The sequence below is a fragment of the Podarcis cretensis genome, assembly GCF_951804945.1.
Source record: "Podarcis cretensis genome assembly, chromosome: 2".
Lineage (NCBI taxonomy): Eukaryota > Metazoa > Chordata > Lepidosauria > Squamata > Lacertidae > Podarcis > Podarcis cretensis.
This window is the reverse complement of record NC_137171.1, coordinates 88,916,972-88,934,575: the sequence shown is the minus strand read 5'-3', so window position 1 is coordinate 88,934,575 and position 17,604 is coordinate 88,916,972. Positions and strand designations below refer to the sequence as shown.

The window sequence follows — 17,604 nt, the reverse complement described above, 5'->3', positions numbered from 1 at the left end:
CTAATTATGTTTCTTGCATGCTAGTTCCTTTTTAGCTGTTGTAAGTGTTGGCTTTTTGCAGTATGGTAGCGCTGCAGAGAGCTTGCTGGGGAGACCATGCATTAAAAAGGGACTCAAAAAGTACTTAAACAAGGTTTTAATTACAAAAACAAAAACTCCATTTACACTAAATACATCAACAACAAACCAGACCCAACCACCAACCCAACCCCCAGGGTAATGGGAGAGCTAGGTGCTGCTCCTTATATACTACACCCAAATGCTGACACACCTTAATCAATACAACTCAGCAGCACCTGCTATGTTTCACAGCTGTAAAGCTGGGTCTCGTTATTTTGCTCTGGCCCTTGCTCTGGCCCCTTAAAGACATACACATCGGGTGGAACAATGATGAACCTTTGCATTTAAAGAAACCATTCAACAGTAAGACCTTGGTGGGCAAGTCCCTCTCTCTTCACTTATCTTACCTCGCAGGATTATTGTGGGATTGAAACTTGCTCATTGGAGGACTGAGAAATCACAAATAATAAATCTGTTTTAAAGTCTTACAAATAAGTCACTTGAAACTACAAGATTTAATTTGAGATGATCCTGTTCTAAGAATTTTAAGGTCATATATAAAAAAATTAAATGTTCATAACTGTATATATAAACCACATGCCTGAAACCCCACAGATTAGGTCCTGAACAAACTGACCTCAATTTCTCTGCAAAGTCAAAGTGGGAAACCTCCCCATTGTCTCTTTCCTCACAAATCTTGTCTTAAGGGCACATTCAAGATACGAACAGGGTGTGAGCCTGTGACCTAGATTCAGGAATTAAGTAGTTATAATAACAAAAGAGTGCCCAAAACCCAGATAATACAATCAGGTAACTTGCCAGACAGGAGATAACACACTCAGATTTCTGTTGTAGACCGCCTTTTCTGTGATGTAGGTATGATGTATCTGGGGGGTGGTCTTGGGCTACACCGCTAATGTGGTGTATGTATAATGTTTCTGGGGATGGTCTTGGACTCCAGGGCGGGCAATTTAAAATATCTATGTAAGGGCGGGCACACCTTTGTTCTGGGTCCTCCTCCTCTCTCCTGCGTGTGGGGGAGCACCCTGTTGCAACAGCTTCAATAAAAATCAGCTTACTAGCTGCTTTGCTTCTCAATATTCTCTGGTTGGTCTCTGTTATTTTCTCCTACCGATAGAGAACCTACAAAAGGACTCTATATGGGCTCTTGGGTACCCCATAAAGGAAAGGGAGCAGTTTTTTTCTTATATCAATCCCAACCTTGGTTCCTATTTTCAATACCATGGCTCAGTCCTGCAGCATGTGATTTGTTTATTTTTTAATTGCCGTTCATATGCCCAACCAAATATTCATATATTTTTATTAAAAAAAATATTGAAGCATAATGACCATTACTGACAGCCCAAAAGTACAGTAGCAGGCTATTACATCATGCCATAGTAGTACACCAATATATATTTCTTGAGCTGACATGAATTATTGTTGGGCACTGGAATCTGAAGCATTAAAAAATAAAATCCTACCACATAACATTGAAGCATTCTGGGTCCTCTATCCCTCTGGAGACCTGAAATTTATGTGTTCTTTTTCCCTCCAATAACCAAAGTTCATAAGTTTTTATGCCACAAAGATAAATGGCAATTTTTCAAAGTTTTCCATTGCTGGCTTATTGGAATCCTATCAGCAGCTAGCATCCATGTCAAAAGTTCTTAAGAGCAACACACTTTCCTGTTATCAAGACTTCAATAATGACAGTTGTGAGGAAGCCAGAACAGGTGATATAATTATTTTAGATGTTTCATGACAGACTTGAGACCAGAGTAATGAAACCCAAGAGCATTCCCACTAAAGATAGGGAAATCTCCTTCAGAGGCCGCATCCCCACCAACAGGCAGAAGCTTTGCTAGATGCATCACGTAACTATAGTCCACACACATCTGGGATGACAGCTTTCGGGGAAGAGGGTGTGCAGGCATGGACTTGACATCAGTTCAAATGAATCATTGTTTGAGATCACCCCCCTATATCAGCCCTTTCAGCCTCACTCAGTGATGTAAGGGACATCTGGTAATTTTGTTGAGATCAGGCCAATAAAGGGGGGGGGGGCATCAGTGCCCTGTACCTTTACTTAGAAGACTTTGCCAGTATGTGAGTGTGACAAAATGGGAAGGACAGAGAGATGCAGTCCGCCACAGATGCAAATGTGGAACACAAAAATAGGGAAGCAGCCTTCTTCAGAAAAATGAAAGTGCAAAGTTACCACAATAAACACAAAGGCAAACAGAGAAAGCTGAATTTTCTGATAGAACACAGAATGCTGAGGAGTAGATGCACTTCTCCAGAGATTACAATAATAAAAGCTTGCAGGCCTTTGCTTGAAAAACTCCACTTCAGCTCTTTACAAAGGGATGGTCCCAGCGCTTGGATTAAGGGAGACGTATTTTCCACAGAATCCCCTTAATATTTATATCAGCCGCCTTAACTACTGTTTTTAGAAGGTCGTGTGTGTGAATGAGAGTGATAAATTGGCTAAAGCAGGAGTGAACCAGGGATTGGATCTTGTCAATGGTATTAGCTTCATTCTCCCCTGCCCCCCCCACAGTAACCTCGGCACTGAGCAACCATCAAAAATAAATAAACGATGTAACCAGACAAATCAGAAATCATCTCTGTTTAGGTGATGGATATGGTCAGAAAGAAAGCAGTCGAGATCAAATCATTAGGATTTCAATCTTGCTGAAAGATGAAGAAAACGACAGCCGAAATGATCAGGGGGTTGTAGCAAACTCCCCTGAACATTACACTGTGATCAGAGTCTTACCTAGACAGCTTTCAAATGGTAGACAAGTGAATGAAGGACTTTGTTTATTTTTGATAGAATGATTCTTATTTAATAGAATTTACATACCACTTAATCACTAAAGCCTCTAGGTGTATGCTAACTCCAGGATCGGAGATCCTGTGTCTGAATACCAGCAGCTGAGGAATATTAGTGAGAGTTATTGCCCTCGTGTCCTGCATGTGGTCTGATGTAATGGTTAGGATGTTGGGCTAGGAGTTGAGAGACCAAGGCTGAAATCCCCACTTGACCATGAAGCTCACTGGGTGACCCTGAACCAGTCACTGCTCTCAGCCTGACCTACCTAACAGAGTTGTTGTGAAATAAGGAGGGGGAAGAACCATGTGACCACCTTGAGCTCCTTGAGAAAAGGGTGAAATATAAATGCAATAGATAGATGGATAGTCCTTAAGATCTCTTAACCCTTTGCTCTGGCCTTGGAGATGGCTGCAGCCCTGCAAGAGGCAGATATGATTGCACTGAAAAGGCATCACGGCATGCAGGAATTTTGCTGCGTTGAAAAGGCACAGATCTTACACACACACACACACACACACACACACAAACATACACCCTTAACTTTGATTCAGTTCTCTTGTTTCATTGAATTCAACATGTAGATGTAAAAAACAATCAGGCTACTTTGGGGCACCAGTGCATAAGAGGAAACAAAGATGTTTTGGAATCAAGAGTGCATAATAAACAGTACCTGGAACTGAGTAAAGTAATAATAATAGTAATAATCAATCTTGTATGACACAAGATTGGGTACTGGTAGTCCTTGTTTTGTTAAACAGAATCACACAGCGGAGTCCTTCAGGATGATAATATGAGTGTCGACTTACATTGTAGGGCTCCCATTCTAAAAATTCATGTTCATGAGTACAGTGGTCCAAATCAATAAGGCCGAGAACACTAAAGTGCTTCCAATTGAACCGTGTCCCATTAATATTTGCACCCTTAAATACCACCAAAGTAGTTTAGGAGTAATTACCAGTAATTCCTACTGGGTTGTGCTTGCTTTACAATTCGTCCATCAGGTTGTTTTGACCTGCAAGGCTGGAGCATTGACACACATTTCCCAACAATGTCAGATTACACCATGGGGAAGCACCTCCTACATGACTGGGCATATGTGGAAAAGGGGCCTGAGTTTCCCTGAAATGTATAAATATGTTGAGTGGTCCCAGGGCCGGACCTACTGTTAAGCAGAGTGAAGCAGTTTCTTCAGGCAGCAGGTGCATTGTTTTTGCTGCAAGAGACTTACTTGATTTTAAGTTGGTGCCTAGGACCTGGTGTGAGATGTAAGGGTTGTTGAAGTGATTGGGAACAAAGACCATAGTGCTATAAAATTCAATATATATGTAAATGGACAATTCCAAACCCTGCATAGAATCCCAACACGGTCACATTTGACTTCAAAAGAGGAAACTTCCCAAAAATGAGGGAATTGGTAAAAAGGAAGTTGAAAGGGAAAGCCACAAAGGCCACATCTTCAAAATACTTGGGGGTTGCTTAAAACCACAATATTAGAAGCTCAGCTAGATGGTATACCACATGTCAAGAAAGGTACCACTAGGGCCAAGAGGATGCCCACTTGATTAATAAGGAGAGTCAAAGAATCTATTAGAAGCTTTTCCTTTAGAAAACTGATGTTTTGTCCAAGTGAGAAGAACAAAAAGGAACACAAACTATGGCAAAAGGGAGCCAAAAGGGAGGATAAGGAGATTGAAGGCAAACAGAATGAATTCTTTGTATTTGTCTTCACAGCAGAAGATACAGGGCCAGAATTAACTGTCACCAAAAGTGAGTTGGGAGAACTGAGCCAAATAGTGAAGATAAGAGATGAAGTTCTAGGCCAGGGGCGGAGAGCCTCTGGTCCACGTGCCTATTTTCACCTGCCATGGGGTCCAGTTGGGTTCACAAGCCCATTTTCCTGAAACAATGTCCACCTGTCAATCAGCTGATGTCACTCCCACAGGGAACTGGGCTAGACAGGCTTTTGGTCTGGTCCAGCAGCTCATCCTCTGGGAAATATTCCTCTAGAGTAGATTGAGCCCATTGAGTGAGCCAAAGTAGCTCCTTTCCTATGTGATCGGTTTTGATAGTTGTGCTCACTTTGTTGATACCATTATGGATTTCCAATCACATGGACCCTGCTCTTCTAAAAGATTATCAAAGTAAGCAGCTGACTGGATTCTGTTGAAAACAGCAGTAAAAACAAGTCAAATACTATGAGCAGCAAGATAAAAAGCAAATATGTCTTAAAGCCTGTCAGTATAAAGAGCCCATTGAAATAAAAGTCTTCACTTCCTGCCGAAAAGCAGATAAAAATTGGACTAGGCAGAGCCACCTTGAGAGCGTGATCCAGAACCACAATAGAAAACACTCTGCCTTTGCTGCCCAGTGGCGTAGTGTGGGGGGTGCAGGGGGGGCCGGCCGCACCGGGCGCAACATCTGGGGGGGCGCTCGCCGCCTCCGGAGTCACCGAAGAGCCTGGGGCGCAGGCTGTAGCAGAGCCCCATGTCTCGCAGAACCGACGAGCTGTGCGCGCGTCCGGGCTGAAGGCGTCTGGCAGGCAGCAGCTCTCAGCGGTCCCCACGCGTCAGGGCCGCGGAGGGCGCACCAGGCAGCCCCTCCTCACAGCCCTGACGCTGCAGCTGCTGGGCCATGTTGCATTTTCCTCGCCTCTCTGCCCTCCGCCTCCTCCGGGCAAGCGGCGTCTGGGCAGCAGCGCCAGCGGCAACTCGCCTCAGATCACCTGACACGGACCCGCCGCAGCCGTGGCTACCTTACCGTAAATACCCCAGCCCTGGCAGCGGCGGCAGGTTAGGGGTTAGGGGCACAAATTACTTGCCTTGCCCCGGGTTAGGGGGTGCAAATTACTTGCCTTGCCCCAGGTGCTGTCAACCCACGCTACGCCGCTGTTGCTGCCGCTTATTAAATCAGTCACCTAGATTTCTGTTTTTGGTCAGAATGTGAAATGTAAGTAAATAAAAGGTAGGATTTATTTGGGGTAGTGTGGGGAGTCTGTACCTCTTGAATATTCACTAAGCAAAAGGGTGTGTGTGGAACGTAGTAAACACTTATCTTGGTGGAATCTAGCCACACAAGGCAAAAACAGAGTTTGTTGCAGGGATTACATTCCTATGGAGTCGGTTTAGGTGTTGAGCTACCCCCAGTTACAACAAAGTGGTCTGTATGAAAAGGCTTCCAGCTGACTGAGGTTTTTGCACCATAGGAATGTTCTTCGAAAGGTTATCCTAGGTCAGCGCAACTGCATGGTGGGAGAAGGCCACCAATCCTCCCCAAATTTAAGCCTCCCCCCTCAAAAAAGTGTTTTGTTACACCTTGGAAATTTCAATTGATTGACTCGAAGGACTTAACGTTTTCAAGGGTAAGTATAGAAAAGTCACCTACAGCTGTGTTCTGAATAGTTTTTGTTAATTTCCAAATGTAGTTATTTATAGGTTATCATAAAAATATGGACTACTTGGAAGCTTGCCTAATGTGTTAATGAACTTAGATTTTTTAAGGACAAGGGCTTTCGCCTGAGGGAACAAATTGTGGCAATGCATTGAATTGCGGGTATGCATTGAATTCAGCTTGGCAAACAGGGCTTTGCAGAGCAATGTGACACAGTTAACTCTTGCATAGTTACGCCTTCTAGCTTCACTTTGAAATAATAGCCCCTCCCTCCCTGTCTGCCATCCTACAAACACACATACAAATCTGGAAAGGAAGGACATCCATTTGATGAAATGGGCTCTGATTTATGAAAAATTATGGTATATTACAGTAGTTGTTTTGTGCTGTAATTTATGGCTATCCATATAGAATTTAATAAATTGCCTTTACTACAATGACAACTACAGCAGCATACATTTTGTGCGTAAAACGTCCCAAGATCAACACCCAGATACTATAATTAAATTATTATTATTTCATTTTTTTATAATAATTTTTATTAATTTTCCAATTTTAAAACAAAACAATAACAACGACATAAAAACATCCACCAATACAAACAAACACACAAATATAAATTCTTAACCTCATTTTCATAAGCCTCCTTTCTCGGACTTCCCCATACCTCACCTTTTTTGCATCCTTGTTTTACAATTTTTCAGCAACCCTTTTAGCCAATTAAATTTAAATTTGTTATCTTTCTCAATTTCACCTTAAATAACATTTTCAGCTGCAATTCTGCATCTTCCTTCCCCTTGACATTTTAGCACTCATCAATATTATAACAGTTCTTAAGATAAGCTTTGAACTTCTTCCAGTCTTCCTCCACCGTCTCCTTCTCTTGGTCACGGATTCTGCCAGTCATCTCCGCCAATCCCATAAAGTCAATCACTTTCGTCTGCCATTCTTCCAGTGTGGGGAGTTCCTGTGTCTTCCAATACTTTGCTAGAAGGATCCTTGCTGCTGTAGTGGCGTACATAAAAAAAGTCCTATCCTTCCTTGACACCAATTGGCCGACCATGCCCAAGAGAAATGCCTCTGGTTTCTTGTGAAAAGTACATTTAAGTACCTTCTTAATTTCATTATAAATCATTTCCCAGAAGGCTTTAATCTTTGGGCAGGTCCACCAAAGGTGAAAGAAGGTACCTTCAGTCTCATTACATTTCCAACATTTATTGTTGGGCAGATGATAAATCTTCGCAAGCTTAACTGGGGTCATGTACCACCTGTAAATCATTTTCATAATATTTTCTCTTAGGGCATTGCATGCCGTAAATTTAATACCGGTGGTCCATAACTGTTCCCAGTCAGCAAACATAATGTCATGTCCAACGTCCTGTGCCCATTTAATCATGGCTGATTTAACTGTCTCATCTATTGTATTCCACTTCAGCAACAAATTATACATTCTTGATACATTCTTAGTATTGGGTTCTAGCAATTCTGTTTCCAATTTCGATTTCTCCACCTGGAAGCCAATTTTCCTGTCTTGTTTAAAAGTTTCCATTATTTGATAATAATGAAGCCAATCTCGCACCTTGGGCTTTAATTAAATTATTATTATTTCATCTCTATACCACTTTATATTTTCAAGAAAAAAAACCTCAAAGTAGTTTACAACCTACATTAAAACATCAAATAAAAGAATCCAGAATAAAACATTGCTGAAGAAAGTCAAATACCTGTATAAAGTATGCATTCAAAGCAACATACTTCACTCTGATGGTGTTTCCTGCTTGGCAGGGGGTTGGGCTGGATGGCCCTTGTGGTCTCTTCCAACTCTATGATTCTATGATTCACAGGAAACTAAAAATTTTATCTTAAAGATATCAAAATAAAACATTACAAAGGAGGTCAACTACAGAATGCACATTTAACACAGCAAACTTAGCAAAAAAAAAAATTCAAAAGAAAATAAAACATTACTACTGGAGCTCCAATAAAGTGCACATTTAAAACAGCATAATTAGAATAAATTAGGATAAGATATCACCATAAGCACAGAATATATCTGGTGCTGTTGCTGCAAGTCCTGCCCATGATGGCTCATGGCAGGCTGCAGCTGTGGAAGCTCAGGCTCGATGACCTGGGTCTGCACTAAGAGACAGCCAAGGTGGTCTCTGACTTCCTCAGTAGCCTCAGCTTTTGCAGCTGGAGTCAGTCAGGGCCCTGCCCTCCCAGGCCAGGTGGAAAAAGGCCTACAAGGCAGGCAGCAGGTCTTCCAGGACTCACAGCCCAGATTGGGTACAGAAAGATTCTTTTCTGGAACCTTAAAGGTAAAGGGACCCCTGACCATTAGGTCCAGCCGTGGCCAACTCTGGGGTTGCGGCGCTCATCTCGCTTTACTGGCCAAGGGAGCCAGCGTACAGCTTCCGGGTCATGTGGCCAGCATGACTAAGCCTCTTCTGCCGAACCAGAGCAGCACATGGAAACGCCGTTTACCTTCCCGCCGGAACGGTACCTATTTATCTACTTGCACTTTGACGTGCTTTTGAACTGCTAGGTTGGCAGGAGCTGGGACCGAGCAACGGGAGCTCACCCTGTCGCAGGGATTTGAACCACTGGCCTTCTGATCGGCGAGTCCTAGGCTCTTTGGTTTAACCCACAGCACTACTCGCGTCCCCTCTGGAATCTTAGAGAGCCACTAAGTCAGTATACATAGCATGGAGCTGGATAGACTAATGGTCTTCCTTCCATATAAGCCGACTACTTGATTTCCTTATTCTATATGAATCTCCATAGGTATGGATTGCAGACAGAGCCCTCTGGAAGTGCCCGTTATGCTTTCATCTTTAAAATAATACATGCTTTCTTAACTGCTTTGTTAGGCTAAAGTAGAATTGCTTTTACAAAGTGGTTTGTGCCCATGCGCTGTTGCCCTAACATTACAAGAAATCTAAATCAGCAAATGCCATGATCCAGTGGGCACTAGTTATGTCTGTCACACTGGAATCAGTGGAGCTAAACTCAAGTCTATCTGTACATGTCTTTCCATGCAACTGAAGAAGGGCTGTTTACTGTTGCAGATTAAATGGTTGCATTGAATTGCTCTCTTCTTTGTGGAGAAGACAGGTTGTTAATAAATACCCCCTATTGCCTTGCCTTAAGTGAGGAGAAATGCAGGATGCTGCCTTTGAAAAAGGCACTCTGCCGACCAATTAGAACAGAAGGAGTCATATCCTGTCCTAGAGCCATCCAGCAGTGTGGCAGCATTAAAATGTCAGTGCTAATTTATTCCCAGAAATCCTTTTATGGAAATGGGTTTCCATGAAAACTAGAATAAACTCTGCTGTTCTGGAGTTAGGCATTTGTTTTGTGTTGTGTGCATGTTTATTAACTGAATGTTCCATCCGTGCTTCTTCTTCTTGTTGTTGTTCCCTTTTTAAAAAATCAAGTCTTCCTTCCTCTAGGCGCCTGCTGGGTTGCTTAACAAAAGGCTTGAGAGCTTTTCTGCTACGTCTGCAGCACCTGCGGTTCAAAGATGTACCTGCCTGGTGAGAAATGGCTTTTTGGAACAAAGGTGCCAGGCCTCCATTAATTCTTTTCACCAAGCTTATGCCCTGCTTTTCCTAATTTTCCTGTATTTTCCATGACTACCAAGGTCACACCAGTTATATCTCCCCTCCAGGTTATAAAACTAATCACAGGACTCTGAAGTGGAAGGAAGAATTGCATATGCGGAAGGAGGATTTCGTAAGAGGCGGGTCATCTGCGGTCCCCTTGTCTCCTGCAAAGGCAGCTGCTTGCGTGGGAGAGCATGGCTGCTGCTGTACGAAGTATTAAGTACCTTATATTTTGTAAAATGGCATTTTAAGACGTGACGGCACTCAAATGACAGGCGTCCCTTTTTGAAAACATGATGGGAATGCGGAATCGGTTGCATTGGTGAGAGCTGCTCCCTGCTCTTTCTCACTTCACTTTCAGAATGTGCCTTTTTATTTATTTATTCCTGCTTCTAGGAGGTGCTTGTGGTTGCTTATCTTAAATACAAAATACCGACAACAATAGCAGAAATCTGCAAATCCAGTAAATGCTCCACACATCATCAAACCTGAACTGGAGAGAGACATACAGGCCCAACCCAGCCTGCCTTTGACAACTGTAGTGGTTTTTCCACTTCCTTTAAAAAGAAAAGAAGAAGAAAGACCAGCTGAGATGTTCACAGCACAAACGATACAGTGGTACCTCAGGTTAAGAACTTAATTCATTCTGGAGGTCCGTTCTTAACCTGAAACTGTTCTTAACCTGAGGTACCACTTTAGCTAATGGGGCCTCCCGCCGCCGCCACGCCACCGCCGCACAATTTCTGTTCTCATCCTGAAGCAAAGTTTTTAGCCCGTGGTAATATTTCTGGGTTAGCGGAGTCTGTAACCTGAAGCGTCTGTAACTCGAGGTACCACTGTACTGTCATTCCATAGCTTTAGGGCTATAGTTGTAAAAGACCTGTCCCTTGCTGCCTATGACCTAGCTTATTGTGAAAAGTGGAAAGGCAATGCAGGGTCTTAGACCATCTGAACAAGTTGGGTGTTCAGTTGGGATACATCTTTATCTCACCAGGGGGGGAGGAGATTAACCTTGCTGCCTCTGAACATAACAATAAAATCCTCAAGTGGAAGGACAGGGGGAAAAGTGCTCCACGTGCCTCCCTTAAGTTAAGAGAGGTAGGCTTCTACAGTTAACTAGGGGGAAGGGCCTTCCTAGCAGGGGCACCCAAAATACAGAATACAGACTTCTGTGAGGGCCATGTAGTACTCTCCCTGTTGACCACTTGGAAGCTCCTTAAGGCTTACCTTATTATAACTTGTTCTATTTGGCCAGGTCTTCAGGCAGCAGATTTTTGTCTTCTATGCTTTAATTTCTGCTTCATAGACATGATAATATTTCAGTAGACTGCATTGATATTTTAAGAGGTTTACTATCCTGTACACAATAGTTTTAGATCAGGCTGGGGAACCCGTGGCCCTTCAGATATTACTGGAATCCAGATACTATCAGTCCTAGACAGCATCGACAACTATCAGGAATGGTGGGAGGGCCACAGTCTCCCCATCCCTGGCCTACAGCTTCTGACAGACTTGTCCTCCTTTCAGTTTTCCTAATCTTCTAAAGCCATGTAATCCAGGGCCATCAGCACACCTTGAAGCAAATTCCATAAACGAACCATGCTTTGTTTGAATAAATATTTGGGTCTGTCCTGAATCTGCTGCTGACAAAATCTGGATGGCCAAAGTTTCCTCATCGTTTGTTTTAGACAAATGATTTAATAAGCCATCTTGTGCACATAATATTATTGAGTGAAATAACATAAATATACAACGTTTACACAATATAAATAAATAAATGATACCGGGTTAGTTATGACTCCTTCCCTTGGCACCTCTTCAAGTACTGTAAGACCAGACAATCACCTGAGTAGGGGTGGGGAGCCTCTGGTCCTCCAGGTGTTTTTGGACTACCACTCCCAGAAGCCCCAGGTAGCATGGACTACTGTCAGAAATAATGGGTGGGCCACACTTTCCCTACAGCTTTGGATAGATTTATCCTGCATTCAGTTTTCCAAATTTCCTTTCAAAGCTATCTAATCCAGGGCTATCAGCACATCTTGTAGCAAATTCCATAAACAAATGGTACTTTGTTTGAAGAAAAGCTTTATTTGGGTCAGTCCTGAACCTGCTGCCCAACAATTTTGTTGGGTGACTCCTGGTTCTAGTATTATGGGGAAGGGAGAGAAGATTATCACAATTTGCTTTCTCCATACTGTGTATATCTTCATCAACTTATATATCCTTGACTGAATATGCCGTTCCATTCTCATCCAGTCGCCCCCTTTCAGGATATATCTGCTGACCCGTTAGCTGTCCCTACAACACTGAGCTGTGGACTTGTGAACTAATCAAACTCCCAGAAACCACAAAGGAGCAATTGCCATGGTAATCCCTGGTGGGCCCAATGACGGACCAGTGATCATCACAGGTGGCACAGTCCACAAGAATGACTGCCACGTATAATAACTGCACTAAACCAGATTCCTATCTGGGTGAGACTTTAATTCAGCTATCTGGCCAGTAACCAACAGTTGTAGTGAGCAACGGTGGACTTTAATCTGTCACATTCACCGCTGCCTGTTGAGCTGATGATGAAACTATCCTGAAAGCATGCTTTATACGTGTAAATGTCTTATCTCCAAGAATGAGAAAAGAGCAGCAGTGATTCCTTGAAATCAATTAAAGCTTTGCCAGTGGGCTTCAGGCTACACCCATACTGCATACCAGCCAGTCAGGGGTATGCAAAAGATTTGGACAAATTCCAAATCAGGAGCCAACATGGGATTTCTCCAAAGTACACAGAAACAAAGTGGGGATGTGAGACGTTTCAAAATGGCTGCAGGCAGCGTGTCTGCGAAAATGGCTTGCCATATAAGGAAAACACCAAGATGGAGTAAGAGGGGCAAGAATAGCTGTTGTGTGACTGACAGGTCTAGTTTCCAATCAGAGTGGGTGATTTTTACCAAGGCTCTCCAATCAAGGTGCTTATCACCTTGTTCTTGTCTGCTCTATACCCTTTGTTAAGTTCTGATAGTGGTGCCTGCTTGGAAGATGTTGAACATTCCTGAACAAGTCCTTCTGCCTCTGTTCTACATGCTCACACATCCACTCCTGTCAAATCAGCTTTAGAACATAAAAAGAGCCCTGCTGGATCAGACTAAATGCCAATCTAGTCCACCATCCTGTTCTCAATGCCCAACTAGATTCCTGTGGGAAGTCCATTATCAGGACATGTGCAAAATATCCCCTAAACATCTTTATTAATATAACCATTTAATCAACGGAGGCTGCGACTAACCCGGGAAGGTACACATGACCCCTTCTACACACTGAATGAATGTGCAGAAGAGGCTGCCCAGAGCCACCACTGCAGACTGCACGCCCTCCACGACCCCCCAATTAATGTCTGTTTGTTGTTCCTCAGAAGCAGTTCTTCCTAGTAGAGATGCATCTGTGACAAATTACACTTATTAATATGGAAAATTCTGGGGTGAGAGACTACTCAATAGCCCAGCTCGTTGGGGTACAAGTCCCCCGCGGGTTCATGCAGTCAGTAAAAGAAGGAAATTCCAGCCAAACTGCGGTCAGTTTGGCTGGACCAGCAAAACAGTGGTTAGTAGACCATGATATTTATTGTTGCTCAACAGGTCCCCACAGGAGTAAGGAACCCAGAGCATGGGGCGACATTGTCTTTTAAAACTTCCCACAATATCCCAGAATACAGTTCGCACAGCATCGTTGATACATCATCTTTACATCACTGACATGTCACAAAAGGGGAGGGGTAGATAGAGGTTACACTAGTTCAAGCTTGGCAAACATGCCCAGACAAGTCCTTGGTACAAGATTAGCATAGGCAAAACATGTCCAGGCATCTCTCAAGTACCCACCATCAAAGGGCAATAGAGCGCCCTTTGCACATCCATAACCTGGGGCAAGTCCAGTGATGGGTTTTTGGAAACTAACAGCTCAGCATTTGTCACCCCTGGGCACTTCCCTGGGTGGGGTGTGTGAACATGTCCTTACGCTTGAGGGATCATGGCGGGAGGTGGCAGGGGAAAGAGTCCTTTTTCCAAGGACAAAATGGCGTTGGAATGGAGGAAATTGGCAAAGGGATTGATTTTATATTATTTATAAAGCTAGGTTTCTTCCCTGAGCTGTCAAGTCGAAAGGATACATTCAGGCATAATATTTGTAACATTTAACAACTTCAAAGATATGTCCCCCCCTCCTTTTATTTCCATAACAATATACATTAGCTCTCTCCCATACCTTGGGAGAACTCTTTCCAAAGAACATCAAACTAATGCTTGTTGGAGTAACATGATGGACAGTCAATGAGAGCAGACAAATGCAGGATTACACAGTCAGGTCACAATCATAAACACATTTAGCTGGGAGTAAGTTCTATGGAAAAAGGGACGCGGGTGGCGCTGTGGGTTAAACCACAGAGCCTAGGACTTGCCGGTCAGAAGGTTGGCGGTTCGAATCCCCACGACGGGGTGAGCTCCCGTTGCTCAGTCCCTGCTCCTGCCAACGTAGCAGTTCAAAAGCACGTCAAAATGCAAGTAGATAAATAGGTACCGTTCCGGCGGGAAGGTAAACGGCGTTTCCATGTGCTGCTCTGGTTCGGCAGAAGAGGCTTAGTCATGCTGGCCACATGACCCAGAAGCTGTACGCTGGCTCCCTTGGCCAGTAAAGCGAGATGAGCACCGCAACCCCAGAGTCGGCCACGACTGGACCTAATGGTCAGGGGTCCCTTTACCTTTACCTAAGTTCTATGGAACTTCTGAGTAGACACGTATAGGATTGCCCTATAAATGTTGCATCTCTACTTCATATATGACAGCTTGTGGAGATGACAGAAATCTGTTGTTAAGGAAACATCCTATTAATTTAGACCTATATTCCTAATTTAAAAGCACTGCTCACAAAAAGCATAGTGGATGCCCTGAATTCCAAAGTGGCACCACTTGAGAGAATTTGCTCCAAGCACCTTCTTGCAATAATGTCTCTTAGTTCAAATTTTGATCTGGCAACCTTTTGGTGTAACGCGCTGGAGCTACAGTCTAGTTTCAAAATGCAAAAATGTAGACTCATTCTTTTATCTTGAATTGCACCATTGTGCATCACCAACGAAAAATTCCTCTCGATTCAAAAGGTTCTTTGCACATATTTTGCTTTCATGTGCACAGACGCACACTAAGGCGTATATAAATTCTCTATAAATTAACCAGATTCCCTCCGCCTTTAAGTATGAAAGGAATAAAAGAAGGATATTGTTGTTTTGAATGCTTAATATGCACTTTGACATTGTTGTGTTATTTCATAGATGCCCACTTCATATAGGAAAAGCGGTAATAAAAACAAACTCACATTATACAGAAGTGCAGCAACCATTGGCAATTCACTGGAGAGCTACGCAACATTGCCTTCTTAGTGTCTATTCACATTTTAGTTTTAAACTTGGGTACAAGAAGTACTGGAATTTGAAGCATAAACTACACCTGCAATGCAATCAATTGGGTTAAACAATTTTGGACTGTAAACTCCTCTAGTTTAAGCTCGCAAGCTCCAAACTACCAAACTATCAGGTTTGGTGGACTGTTTGTAGGGTTCATATCGTGTCATACTCTGGGGAAAGAGGTAGTTGTCTGGGGCGCTGGTGAGCTCTCACTGGCAAAAGCTTCCGTTACCGAGAAAATCACCTGGTCAGTGCTAAAAACAAGTCAGTGTTGACAGACCAAATAACAGAAACGCTCTAGGTAGCTGGGATATATTGATTCAGAAGGGTGTTCAAAGGAAGCCATTGTATATACAGCTAATTCAAACAGTGTTAAGAAAAGGGCTTATTATATGGGTTATCGGGGAAGTGTATGTAACAAGAGTTCCTGTATTACTAAGGTGTGATTTCAGTGGCTCCATACCCTGCTGCTTATATCCAGGGGAAATGGTGGCAGCCTGAGCAGAGGGGCTGCCCTGGGAGAGTGCCCTCCGCCTTATTATAACTTTCATATAACAATGTTCAATATGCACAGTGCTGTAGAACTGTAGCCTCTTTGCCCTTGCTTCTGCCAGGAAGGTTACTCTTGTTCTCATTATGCAGATAGGGAACTAAGACTGGTAAATGCTGACTCATGGAAGGCTGCCCAGCTGAGCAAGGATTTGAATGCAGGCCCAACACCAAATTTCTGTGATTAATTTGGCCTAATGTGCTTATACACAGTCACGTGGCATCGTTGGCATCTGCCAGCGTCCCGGCGGCTTAAAGGCCAGGGAAGGGTCATTTTGGATGCTGAACGTACCCACTGTGACACCTCGGCATCCTGAAGTTCTAGAGAGCCACTGCCAGTCAACGTGTAGAGCATGGGTAGGCAAACTAAAGCCCGGGGGCTGGATCCGGCCCAATTGCCTTCTAAATCCGCCCACGGAGGGTCTGGGAATCAGCATGTTTTTACATGAGTAGAATGTGTCCTTTTATTTAAAATGCATCTCTGGGTTATTTGTGGGGCATAGGAATTCGTTCATTATTTTTTCCAAAATATAGTCTGGCCCCCCACAAGGTCGGAGAGAGAGTGGACCGGCCCCCTGCTGAAACAGTTTGCTGTCCCCTGGTGTAGACAGTACTCAGCCAGATGATTCAGTATATAAGGCAGCTTCCTGGAGTCAAGGGGTCTCTCTTAGTCCAAGGTCCACATTCCCTCGTGAGGATGGGATGCCAGAGGTTGGCAGGGCCAATGCACACAGCCTTTCTTTCTCATGCACGTCCACACTCATACAGGTGACTAACAAAGCAGAAATTTAAAATTCTTATAGGAAAACATTTCGGCTTCCGCCTTCATCAGCTGCTCTGATAAAAATGATGCTGTTTCCAAGGATGCTCAACGCTCTATAATTGCCACCTTCGGAACAGCATCATTCTTATCAGAGCAACTGGTGGAGGCGGAAGCCGAAACGTTTTCCTATAAGGATTTAAAATTTATGCTTTGTTAGTCTCTGTAATAAATATATGGTTTTAGTGCTTAACTGCATCCTACCCAGATCCAGAACAAACGTGTCTGACGTGCTGTTTGATGTTTTAGTTGCTATCTGCACACACAGATCCATACGCAAACCCTCCCCACAAATCCATTCTCATACCTAACACATAACACACAGCCATTCATGTGCTTGAATGAATGAATGCATGCACGCATGAATGTGTGTGTGTGTGTGTGTTATGTGTTGGGTATAAGAACTGGGTGTGAGGTGTGTGCTATGTACTTATGGGTATACAGTGGTACCTTGGGTTAAGTACTTAATTCGTTCCGGAGGTCCGTTCTTAACCTGAAACTGTTCTTAACCTGAAGCACCACTTTAGCTAATGGGGCCTCCTGCTGCTGCCGTGCCGCCGGAGCACGATTTCTGTTCTTATCCTGAAGCAAAGTTCTTAACCTGAAGCACTATTTCTGGGTTAGCGGAGTCTGTAACCTGAAGCGTATGTAACCCGAGGTACCACTGTATATGCAGGTATGTGTATGTACTGTATATAAATGGGTGTGTGTAAATGTACAGTGGTACCTTGGGTTACATACGCTTCAGGTTACATACCCTTCAGGTTACAGACTCCGCTAACCCAGAAATAGTATCTCGGGTTAAGAACTTTGCTTCAGGATGAGAACAGAAATTGTGCTCCGGCAGCGCAGTGGCAGCAGGAGGCCCCATTAGCTAAAGTGCTGCTTCAGGTTAAGA

General features: G+C 43.5%; 1 long non-coding RNA gene across 1 annotated transcript; it reads left to right on the top strand.

Annotated features, from left to right (window-relative positions):
- The first annotated feature begins 8,798 nt into the window (after positions 1–8,798).
- Positions 8,799–12,194, top strand: LOC307209496. Its single transcript, XR_013835614.1, has 3 exons — positions 8,799–9,848; positions 9,957–10,213; positions 12,148–12,194. It is a non-coding gene; the product is annotated as an uncharacterized lncRNA (long non-coding RNA).
- Positions 12,195–17,604: the final 5,410 nt, after the last annotated feature.